Raw genomic sequence first — 13,468 nt, 5'->3', positions numbered from 1 at the left:
TGTTAGTGGGAAGTATCCAGATAACCCGGATGGTGTAACACTGTGCCAAGATGTGCTGGTTGTGCACCAAGGCATGTTTAGCCACAGGGTGATCCTCATTACCAACAAACACTGTCTGCATGTGTCCATTCATGCGAATGGACAGTTTATTGCTGGTCATTCCCACATAGATACCTTCACAGTGTAGGCAGGTAAGTTGGTAAATCACGTGGGCGCTTTCACACGTGGCTCTGCCTTTGATCGTGTACACCTTCGGGGTTACAGGACTGGAGTAGGTGATGGTGGGAGGGTGCATGGGACAGGTTTTACACCGGGGGGCGGTTACAAGGGTAGGAGCCAGAGGGTAGGGAAGGTGGTTTGGGGATTTCATAGGGATGAACGAAGAGGTTACGAAGGTTAGGTGGACGGCGGAAAGACACTCTTCGTGGAGTGGGGAGGATTTCATGAAGAATGGATCTCATTTCAGGGCAGGATTTGAGGAAGTCGTATCCCTGCTGGAGAGCCACATTCAGAGTCTGATCCAGTCCCAGAAAGTATCCTGTCACAAGTGGGGCACTTTTGTGGTTCTTCTGTGGGAGGTTCTGGGTTTGAGGGGATGAGGAAGTGGCTCTGGTTATTTGCTTCTGTACCAGGTCTGGAGGGTAGTTGCGGGATGTGAAAGCTGTTTTCAGGTTGTTGGTGTAATGGTTCAGGGATTCCTGACTGGAGCAGATTCGTTTGCCATGAAGACCTAGGCTGTAGGGAAGGGACCGTTTGATGTGGAAAGGGTGGCAGCTGTCATAATGGAGGTACTGTTGCTTGTTGGTGGGTTTGATGTGGACGGACGTGTGAAGCTGGCCATTGGACAGATGGAGGTCAACATCAAGTAAAGTGGCATGGGATCTGGAGTAGGACTAGGTGAATCTGATGGAACCAAAGGAGTTGAGGTTGGAGAGGAAATTCTGGAGTTCTTCTTCACTGTGAGTCCAGATCATGAAGATGTCATCAATAAATCTGTACCAAACTTTGGGTTGGCAGGCCTGGGTAACCAAGAAGGCTTCCTCTAAGCGACCCATGAATAGGTTGGCGTACGAGGGGGCCATCCTGGTACCCATTGCTGTTCCCTTTAATTGTTGGTATGTCTGGCCTTCTAAAGTGAAGAAGTTGTGGGTCAGGATGAAGCTGGCTAAGGTAATGAGGAAAGAGGTTTTAGGTAAGGTGGCAGGTGATTGGCATGAAAGGAAGTGCTCCATCGCAGTGAGGCCCTGGACGTGTGGAATATTTGTGTATAAGGAAGTGGCATCAATGGTTACAAGGATGGTTTCCGGGGGTAATAGATTGGGTAAGGATTCCAGGCATTCGAGAAAGTGGTTGGTGTCTTTGATGAAGGATGGGAGACTGCATGTAATGGGTTGAAGGTGTTGATGTACGTAGGCAGAGATACATTCTGTGGGGGCTTGGTAACCAGCTACAATGGGGCGGCCGGGATGATTGGGTTTGTGAATTTTAGGAAGAAGGTAGAAGGTAGGGGTGCAGGGTGTCGGTGGGGTCAGGAGGTTGATGGAGCCAGGTGAAAGGTTTTGTAGGGGGCGTAAGGTTCTGAGGATTCCTTGAAGCTCTGCCTGGACATCATGCATGGGATTACCTTGGCAAACTATGTATTTGGTGTTGTCTGAAAGCTGACGCAGTCCCTCAGCCACATACTCCCGACGATCAAGTACCACGGCCGTGGAACCCTTGTCCGCCGGAAGAATGACGATGGATCGGTCAGCCTTCAGATCACGGATAGCTTGGGCTTCAGCAGTGGTGATGTTGGGAGTAGGATTAAGGTTTTTTAAGAAGGATTGAGAAGCAAGGCTGGAAGTCAGAAATTCCTGGAAGGTTTGGAGAGGGTGATTTTGAGGAAGAGGAGGTGGGTCCCGCTGTGACGGAGGACGGAACTGTTCCAGGCTGGGATCAATTTGGATAGTGTCTTGTGGAGTTGGATCATTAGGAGTAGGATTAGGATCATTTTTCTTTGTGGCAGAGTGATATTTGCAGCAGAGAGTACGAGTGTAGGACAGTAAATCTTTGACGAGGGCTGTTTGGTTGAATCTGGGAGTGAGGCTGAAGGTGAGGCCTTTGGATAGGACAGAGGTTTCGGATTGGGAGAGAGGTTTGGACGAAAGGTTAACTACTGAATTGGGGTGTTGTGGTTCCAGATTGCGTTGATTGGAATTTTGAGGTTTTGGAGGGAGTGGAGCTGGAAGTGGGAGATTGAGTAGATGGGAGAGACTGGGTTTGTGTGCAATGAGAGGAGGTTGAGGTTTGCTGGAAAGGTTGTGAAGGGTGAGTGAGTTGCCTTTCCAGAGGTGGGAAACCAGGAGATTGGATAATTTTTTGAGGTGGAGGGTGGCATGCTGTTCTAATTTGCGGTTGGCCTGTAGGAGGATGCTTTGAACAGCTGTTGTGGATGCGGGAGAGGAAAGATTGAAGACTTTTATTGATAGGAGTTGACAGGTGTGTTCATTGGCTGAGTTGATGTGTAGGTGAAGGATTAGGTGGGTGAGGGCAATGGATTGTTCAGTTTGGAACTGGTATAGGGACTGATGGAAAGAAGGGTTGCAGCCAGAGATGGGAACTTTAAGTATGAGGCCTTTGGGGGTAATGCCAAATGTCAGACAAGCCTGAGAAAATAAAATATCGGAGCGTAATCTGGCTAGGGCGAAGGCATGTTTGCGGAGGGAATGTAAATAAAACTTAATGGGGTCGTTGTAGGGTGTTGTAAGAGTGACATGGTATTAGAAGGTGGAAAGTGTAACATGAGGCTGAAATGAAAATGAAAAATATGTATATATATGGGGAGAGATAAAGGTGAACTAGAAAGCAACTGGAGATCTGGTGTGAAAAAAGGCGAAAAAGTGTTGGTTAAAGCTGGGCTGTGTTGATCCTGTGGTGAACTTGGATTGGTAGAAAACGATGTGCGTAAAGGTTAGGTGGTTGTGTTGCCGCCAAAACACGTTAAAGGGTGGAGAAATTCGGGAAAATTTCGAAAAAACTACGTGTAAATGTATTAAAACGAGTGGTTTTGTGGTGGCAGACTATGAGAATGATGCTAACAATTGTCTGACGAAGAAATAATGACGTTAAAACCTGTGGGAAGCGGCTAAAAATGATCAATGGGGTGTGAAAAAACGGAAATGGAAATAAAGTGAAAGTTACTAGAACTAGCTGAAATGGTTGTTTAATAGCTGAAAGGAACTGTTTATGAACTAGAAACGGTGGATTTTATAGCGGCGGTAGTGTTGAAAGCGGAAAAAAAAATTTTTTTTGGTTATGGTTTGGAAGTGGGTTGCGTATTATTGAGTATATATAGGCGGGATAAAATTTTATAGTAGATTACGGTAAAAAGGAGAGGGTGAATACAAAGTGAACCTACTGGCAAAAACAGAAAGAGAATATAAGATGACAAAAAAGATTTCGAAATGCAACAGTGACAATAACAAACATGATTGTTGGGTTAAAATTAATGATATGAATATAATAGAGGGAAACATTCCACACAGGAAAAATATATTTAAAAACAAAGATGATGTGACTTACCATACGAAAGCGCTGGCAGATCGATAGAAACACAAACAAACACACACATACACACAAAATTCTAGCTTTCGCAACCAATGGTTGCTCCGTCAGGAAAGAGGGAAGGAGAGGGAAAGACGAAAGGATGTGGGTTTTAAGGGAGAGGGTAAGGAGTCATTCCAATCCCGGGAGCTGAAAGACTTACCTTAGGGGGAAAAAAGGACAGGTATACACTCGCACACACACACATATCCATCCGCACATACACAGAAACAAGCAGACATTTGTAAAGGCAAAGAGTTTGGGCAGAGATGTCAGTCGAGGCGGAAGTACAGAGGCAAAGATGTTGTTGAAAGACAGGTGAGGTATGAGCGGCTTGTGTCTGTATATGTGTGATTGGATATGTGTGTGTGTGCGAGTGTATACCCATCCTTTTTTTTCCCCTTAAGGTAAGTCTTTCTGCTCCCGGGATTGGAATGACTCCTTACCCTCTCCCTTAAAACCCACATCCTTTCGTCTTTCCCTCTCCTTCCCTCTTTCCTAATGAAGCAACCATTGGTTGCGAAAGCTAGAATTTTGTGTGTATGTGTGTGTTTGTTTGTGTTTCTATCGACCTGCCAGCGCTTTCGTATGGTAAGTCACATCATCTTTGTTTTTAAATATATCTGTATAATGTGATATTTTGGAGCTTTTACCAAATATTACGCAACCCCGTCAAAATAACAACTGCATGAGATGTGGGAAATCTGGAGGGAAAGTAGTCTCAGCTGAAACTGAATAATAGTATGACCTTTGTAGAAAGTAGCAATGCCGAGAATTAAATAATGTTACAACTTTCATAGAATGTATCAGCGACAGAATTAATTAAAATGTTAATCAAAGCCAGCCGTGGTGGCCAAGCGGTTCTAGGCACTACAGTCTGGAACCGCGGAACCACTACGGTCACAGATTCGAATCCTTCCTCGGGCATGGATGTGTGTGATGTCCTTAGGTTAGTTAGGTTTAAGTAGTTCTAAGTTCTAGGGGACTGATGACCTTAGAAGTTAAGTCCCATAGTGCTCAGAGCCATTTTTTGTTAATCAAAAGCACTGGCCATTATAATTGTTAGCATTGACATTTGAACTACATTATGAGGAAGATGATGTTTACTTACAGCATAATAATAATAATAATACAATTTTGTTTTATATACACAAAACACAAAGATAATAGTAATAACAATAATAAAAATAGTATCAAAAAATCTAACACTAAATTACCCTAGCTCAAATTATCATGTCATTCTCAAAAATTTCTTCTATCAAATAGTAGCATTCCCCCCCCCCCCCTCCCCAAGAATCTGATGTAGCCTTATTTTTAGGATCTCTGGCTTAACCCTTTCACTGCTCCAGACGTAAATATACGCTAATCGTTTCAGTGCTCCAGACGTATATATACTATTTGCTATAAAAAATACTTACAGCGGTTCCCTGCTACAGTTGTATAGTTACGTAAAATGCCGACAATCGGGCCAGCGAGTTGGAGGTAATTGTTGCGCAAGTATGCAGTTTAATTGTTGGAATACTAGGAAATACCTGAACGACTATTGAATATGCTGAATTCTCTTTCTGCTGAGTTCATTTGTATCGCTATATTACCTAGTTTGTGTGCGGCCGTTTCCGCGTTTCCGAATAAAATGATGCGACGTTACCATCTGTTTACAGACGATCAGCTGCTGAGTATTCTAAACCAAAGTGACGACGAGGACGTCATCATGCCCAATCCAGCTGATTATGGGTGGACAGATAATGACGACGAGCTGGCAGATAGATCTGTCACCACAAATATAAAAAAATATTTGTGAACCAACAAACGTTGAACCAGTAAATGCAGATCCAGATTTTGATGTTCTCGTCGATTATTTATCCGATTCTGAAGAAGAGCAGATGGAAAGACTCTGATTTGGACCGTAAAGTGTATAATTTCGATAACAGTGGTTCCGGTTGCAAAATCGTCAATTTAGATGATTTATGTACTGTACATGACTGCTTACAAGTTTTTTTAGCCAAGAAATTGTGAGCTACATAGCTGAGCAATGTAATTTATATTATGAACACCTATGCAATGATGCCAGTGAAAAATCAAGACTGCGACGTTGGAAAAACACAAACAGTGATGAAGTTTACTGTTTCCTTGCTGTAACTTTTCTGATGGCTCAAGTGAGAAAAAATGAAATAAACAGTTATTGGACCAACGATCAGTTACTGTCTACTCCAATGTTTGCGCAAATCATGCCGAGAGATAGATATCTTCTGTTACTTACAAGGGAACCTCCCCATCGCACCCCCCTCAGATTTAGTTATAAGTTGGCACAGTGGATAGGCCTTGAAAAATTGAACACAGATCAATCGAGAAAACAGGAAGAAGTTGTGTGGAACAATGAAAAAAATAAGAAAATATACAAACTGAGTAGTCCATGCACAAGATAAGCAACATCATGGAAAGTGCGAGCTCGGGAGCGTCGTGGTCCCGTGGTTAGCGTGGGTAGCTTCGGAATGAGAGGTCCTTGGTTCAAGTCTTCCCTCGGGTGAAAAGTTTATTTACTTTATTTCCCCAAAGTTAAGATCTATCCGTTCGTTCATTGACGTCTCTGTTCACTGTAATAAGTTTAGTGTCTGTATTTTGTGACCGCACCACAAAACCGTGCGATTAGTAGACGAAAGGACGTGCCTCTGCTATGGGAACCAAAAACATTTGATCGCAAGGTCATAGGTCAACCGATTCCTCCACAGGAAAATACGTCTGATATATTCTATACGACACTGGTGACGGCATGTGCGTCACATGACAGGAATATGTTGTCGACCCACCCAACTTGTACACTTGGCCAATGGGTAAAAAGATTCTTCTGCCTTGCCCGATTTAGGTTTTCTTGTGGATGTGATAATCACTCCCAAAAAAGTGATGAAAACATAAGAGTTTGCAACATAAACTGCAACAAATGAATGCAACAGTTTCACAGTCGCACCGTTTTCCCTGTGGTCTGTCAAAACAGATGTTTTTAACGTTTTCAGATTTTTCCGTGTCTAGACCGTCAAATCCTGCATATGTCCAAGCAAATCTGAACATGTCCTGGAGTTTTGGAGAGCGAAGTTGATTGTATAAAAAATTAGACTTTTCACTCGAGGGAAGACTTGAACCAAGGACCTCTAGTTTCGCATCTCCTCACACTAACCACGGGACCACGGCGCTCCTGAGCTCACATTCTCTATGATGTTGCCTATTTTGCACATGGACTACTCATTTTGTATATTTTCTTTATTTTTTTCATAGTTCCACACAACTTCTTCCTGTTTTCTCGATTGAGCTGTGTTCAGTTTTTCAAGGCCTATCCACTGTGCCAACTTATAACTAAATCTGAGGGGGGTGCGACGGGGAGGTTCCCTTGTTAGAATGTTACATTTTGCTGATAACAGTAAGAATCCTGGAGGTGACAAAATCTGGAAATTACGGTACGTTGAATTGAGGACCACTTAAGAAAAGTATTTCCGGGTGCTTTCTATCCTTTTAAAAATTTGTGCATTGACGAAAGTTTAGTTCTCTTCAAAGGTCGTGTCTTCTTCCAGCAGTACATTCCTTCCAAATGCCACAGATTTGGTTAAAATTTTTTTGTGTTATGTGATTGTGAAACTGGTTATATTCTTGACTTTATTATTTATGTGGGTGCAGCAACAGATGTAAAAAAAGAAACTGACTTTGGTGTAAATGTTGGAATACCTGGAAGCATTGTTCTCACTTCACTTGAATGTTACCTTGGTAAAGGTCACACATTATATGTTGACAATTGGTACACTAGCCCAACGTTATTTTCTTATCTGCATGAGAGTGACTAATGCCTGTGGAACTGTGAGAACAAACCACAAAGGCATGCCTGCTTTATCAAAAAAACTTAGAAAAGGCGAGATCGAGTTTATGTCAACAGATAAACTTCTTGCTCTGAAGTGGCAGGACAAGCTGGAGCGAGGATGCTTTAAATTCTTCATTCAAGAGAAATTTCAGCGACTGACAAAATTGGCAGAACTACAAATGAACGAAAAACAAAACAAGCTTGCATCGTAAGCTACACTAAAAATATGGGGGCCGTCGACAGGAGCGGCATGATGCTAAGCTCAGTGGAATGTGTACGAAAAACTGTAAAATGGTATAAAAAGTAATTTTTCATTTGGTGGATCTATCTCTGCTCAATGCGCATGCATTATATAAAACTCGAATGGGACGAAATATTTCAGTATCTGATTTTCAACAGAAACATATCAAGGAGATCCTAGAGATTCACCACCAACCGCAAACAGAGGGACATCGTGGAACGAGATTGGCTGATGGTGAATCCCTTATGCCTAACCGAGCGCCATTTTATCTGGCTAATCCCAGGAGCTTCAAAGAAGGAGGCTGCCCAGAGAAGGTGTAATGTATGTGCAAAACATGATAAACGAAGTGACACAAGATACATTTGTGTAATATGTAATGTACCTTTATGTTTGAATTTTTGTTTCGAGAGATATCATACTTTGAAATATTACTAATGTAATATGTTTTGCATTTTTTTTAACAAAATAAGACTTTCTGAACAAAGATTTAAAACAAGGGAACGATTTAAACCGACAATACTGGATTTTGCGTCTCATTTTTATCTCAATAATAACGGTAGACTGCTACAGTCGTATATATACGCACCGGGTGAAAATAACGTGCACAGGGCAGGAGCCGCTGAGAGTAAATGCGCAGTGAAAGGGTTAACATTAAATATATTTTTGCCCATTAATTTGTTATATATTGTCATCCCCATATACTGTGGTGCCTGTTCATATAATTTCAATTTGTGTTTGGGAAGCATAAAATTATTTTTATTTCTTGTGTTATATGTGTGGTTAAAATGATTTTCCTCAAATAATTTTTGCCTGCTGTGTAGGAAGATAATAATTTCGTAAATGTATGGGCGGGGGGGGGGGGGGGGGGGTACAGTTAGGATTTGCAGTTGTCGAAATAATGGACGACAAGATTCTGTTTTCTGCGTGGTACACAAGTATCTGATAATTTTTTTCTGAAGTTTCAGTCTACAAGATACTCTACTTGAACTTCCACAGAAAATTATACCATACTTAATAGCAGATTCAAAATAACTATGGTATGCTATTTTTTGTACACTCATGTCAGCAGAATTTGCAAGTATGTGCATTGGAAATGCAAAACTGCTTAGTTTATTTGATAAAGAGTCAATATGTGTTTTCCAGTTCAAGTTCTTGTCCACATTTAGTCCTAGGAGTTTGACAGTGTCAACTTCTTCCATAAGTTAATTATTGCATTGTATTTTAAGCTCTGCACATTTTGAGTGTTTGGTTTGGAAATGTACTATATGGGTTTTTGCAATATTCAGTTCCAACCCATTTAACTGGAAACAGTTTTCTAGGGTATCCAGTGTGCTTACAATGAACCTTGTAATTTTTTCTGCATCACCATCTTCAGTTAAAACAGAAGTATTGTCTGCAAACAGAACTGATGGGGAATTGATATTTGTGGATAAGTCGTTTACATAGAATAGGAACAAGATTGGCCCCAAAATGGAGCCTTGTGGCATACCTTGTGATACAGTACTCCACTTCGAAAAATAATTCACCACATTTGAAGTGATAGTTACCCTTTGTTTTATGTTCTGCAGGTACAATGCGAGCCATTTGAGAGTATTGCCGTTAATCTCATATTTATCTAATTTGCAGATAAGGAAAGCATGGTTTACAGGATCGAAAGCTATAGTAAAATCACAGAAAACACCAGCAACTTTACTCCTCTGGCCCAGTGCTTTGCATATCTTTTCAATAAAGTTATTTATTGCATCTAGGGTGTTTTTCCCTGGTTGGAACCCAAATTGATTATTTATAATAATATCATATTTTACATTAAAATTTTGTATCTGTTTGCAGCTACTTTCTCAAACACTTTTGACAAGATTGGATGAATAGAAATAAGACGATAGTTTCCCATGTCTTCGGTTGACACTTTCTTGAACAGAAGTCAGACTTTGGCAAACTTCAACAAATCAGGAAAGCATCCCTGTTCAAAAGTTTGATTAATTATTTTAGATGGTGGAGGTGCTTTAATCACTTTAGTTGGTATCCCATCCCACCCAGCTGAGTTTTTATTTTTTAATGATAATATAATATTTTCCACATGCTTTATTGAGACTTTTTTAAAACCTGTGAGATACTTGACTCCTTGCTGGGGTGATAACGGGTTTACTTTACTCTGATATTTTACTATATCAACATCTGATTTTGTCACATTTATGAAGAATTCATTTAAACACTCCCGATATTTGAGCTGGGTTTACAATAAGACGATCATTTACTTTAATCCTAGATATTTCATTCATTTAATTGTAACACCTAACTCTGATTTGACAACAGACCACACTGCCTTTGTTTTTGTGAAATGAACCTATTGTTTGCCATTTGTTTGGCTGCTTTCACAACTTTTTTGAAGGTAGCTTTATAACATCTAACATTTTCAATAAAATACCTGTTTTATTGTATTTCAGTTCATTATGTAGTTGCCTCTTCCTAGTACTAGAAATTTTTATACCCAGAGTTATCCATTTAACTTCACCAGTGATTTTGTTACACGTGGTTCTAAGTGGAAAAGTTTCATTAAACACCCCAAGGAAACTGCTTAAAAATTTGTCACAGTTACTACTACTTGAAATACAGCTGTTATAAAGCCATTCAACCTCTCTTAACTTATTTCTAAATACAGTTAAACTTTTTCGTTGAAGTTCCTTTTCATAGAGCTTCTGTTACATGGAATTTCTTTGTTAATTTTTGGTAGTTCAGTGAATAATGCAGAGTGCTCAGAGATTCCTAGATCTAAGCAAAATTTATGGACATCTTCAAATACATAGTTGGTTAGGATATCATCAATGCAGGTGGCTGACTGTGCATTTACCCTAGTGGCTTGCTTAAAGTTTACTTTCAGGCCAAAACTTTTTACTGTGTCAGTGAATTTGGACACATCATTGCCTTCACCTATGATATTTATGTTGAATTCAGCAGCTATTACAACCGTTTTTCCTTTCTCTTTGTTTAGATTTTCAAGGAGGCACTGAGATTTGGCCAGAAAAGCTTCATTTGGGGCTTTCTCTGGCACTCTGTAAATAGAAACTGCCATGATATTTAGGTCCCTTAACTTGATACAACTACTCTCAAATACACTATCCTCATTCAAATGGTCAAAATCATTTCTTATTACATATTTTATATCAGAATGAGTAAGTATGCAAGAGCCTCCATGTGATTTCTCACATCTACAAAAGCTGTTTGCTACTTCAAAATTTTCTATTTTGTTAAGAATTTTAATATTATCACATGTAAGCCAATGTTCACTGAGGCAAATAAGTTTGATATTTTTACACTCTGAAATAATAATTTGTATTTTGTCCATTTTATGACTTTTCTTTTGATAGTCAGCTCTTAGACCATTTATATTCCGGTGCATTATGTAGGAATATTCTTTCTTATTTATAGTCTCAAGCAGTATTTTTCTTTCTTGAGTACCATTTTGGTCTTGCCATTTTTGTTACCAAACACTGTTTCTCATGTTACCAAACACTGTTTCTCATCCCCATCATTCCTTATAAGTTTCCTCCATTATTCAGAATTTTACAAATATCAGTGAATATTTTACTGAGAATTTTTTATCCTAATCTGTTTAAATGAAGACCATCTCTACCCAACCATTTATTGCTTAAGAACTTATTTGGATTTACATACACAGCTCCCATACCGTTACAGCTTTCATTTGTATCACTGTTTATTCTCGCTATATAACTATCACTCACAGATATTCTGTAGACAATACCACTCACAACAATTCTAGCCATCTTGTAGACATTTCTGGCAGATCAAATTAAATTTTTTATTTCAGTTACAATTTCCTCTTCAGTGTTGCTTCTAAGGGAATTTATACCTACATGAATGAAGATCCCCTTGTAATTCTTCCAAGATGCCTCTACTGAAGCATCCTGCGAGTTATATATGTTGTTAAAATGTTTCTTCAATTGATGGGTCTTGATACATGGGCAAACGTCTATTGTGGAATTTGGCACTGCCACATTTTTGAGGAGAGAATCACCTATAACAAGGAAATCACTGTTTTCGTTCTGTTTTATGTTACTGAGGCACTTCGAGTTCTATTTTCTGTATGTTATACTTGTCCACTTATATTTATTTAGAGTTTTTGTGATTTCTGCACTAGTTTCTTCCATAGGTGTTGCAGGGACATTGTTTTGAACATATGTATCTGTTAATCTTCTTTTTTAGGAGGGCAGATGCACATCACAGCACTTGAGCACAGTTTATTTTTACTGAATGCACTACATGTGAACGGACTGAATCCCGCCATTTTCAATACATTACAAAGGAGTAAACATGTCAAAGAACACACAAGAGGAAGACAGTCCACATCACTGACAATCCCCCTGGTCCATGACCCCAATTAACCGCCGATGTGTTTTCAGCTTCACATTGCTGACTGCCTTTGTCAAACAGTCAGCAACATTCTTCTCACTTGTGATGCATTCCAAACTTATGTCATTGGCTTCCACCTCCTCTTGCACAAAGAAGATCTTCAGATCCATATGTTTAGTACTTTCAGAAGCCTCACGATTTTCAGTGAGTTTTTTCGCACCGTGATTGTTGATGAAAATATTCATGGGGTGGTGCAGAAAACAATCTTCACCAATTTCACCAAGAAAGCTGTTCATCCATTTTTCTTCTCTTACAGTTTCACTCAGTGCAACAATCTCTGCTTCAACAGTGCTTAGTGCCACAGTTTGCTGTTTCCTGCTGCTCCAACTTACCTCCCCAGTCTGCATCAGTGCCGGCCGGAGTGGCCGAGCGGTTAAAGGCGCTACAGTCTGGAACTGCACGACCGCTACGGTCGCAGGTTCGAATCCTGCCTTGGGGATGGATGTGTGTGATGTCCTTAGGTTGGTTAGGTTTAAGTAGTTCTAAGTTCTAGGGGACTTATGACCACAGCAGTTGAGTCCCATAGTGCTCAGAGCCATTTGAACCATTTTTTTCTGCATCAGTTGTTGTTGTTGTTGTGGTTCAAAAATGGTTCAAATGGCTCTGAGCACTATGGGACTTAACATCTATGGTCATCAGTCCCCTAGAACTTAGAACTACTTAAACCTAACTAACCTAAGGACAGCACACAACACCCAGCCATCACGAGGGAGAGAAAATCCCTGACCCCACCGGGAATCGAACCCGGGAACCTGGGCGTGGGAAGCGAGAACGCTACCGCACGACCACGAGATGCGGGCTGTTGTTGTGGTCTTCAGTCCAGAGACTGGTTTGATGCAGCTCTCCATCCTACTCTTCCTGTGCAAGCTTCTTCATCTCTCAGTACCTACTGCAACCTACATCCTTCTGAATCTGTTTAGTGTATTCATCTCTTGGTCTGCCTCTACGATTTTTACCCTCCAATAATAAATTGATGATCCCTTGATGCCTCAGAATATGCCCTACCAACCGATCCCTTCTTCTTGTCAAGTTGTACCACAAATTTATCTTCTCTCCAATTCTATTCAATACCTCCTCATTAGTTATGTGATCTGCCAAAATAATCTTCAGCATTCGTCTGTAGCACCACATTTCGAAAGCTCTATATCCTATTCTTGTCTAAACTATTTGTCGTCCATGTTTCACTTCCACACATGGCTACACTCCACACAAACACTTTCAGAAACGACTTCCTGACACTTAAATCTATACTCAATGTTAATAAATTTATCTTCTTCAGAAATGCTTTCCTGGCCATTGCCAGTCGACATTTTATATCCTCTCTAATTCAAACATCATCAGCTATTTTGCTCCCCAAATAGCAAAACTCATTT

Source organism: Schistocerca americana, chromosome 2 (genome assembly GCF_021461395.2).
Source record: "Schistocerca americana isolate TAMUIC-IGC-003095 chromosome 2, iqSchAmer2.1, whole genome shotgun sequence".
NCBI lineage: Eukaryota > Metazoa > Arthropoda > Insecta > Orthoptera > Acrididae > Schistocerca > Schistocerca americana.
This window is presented reverse-complemented; position numbering follows the sequence as displayed.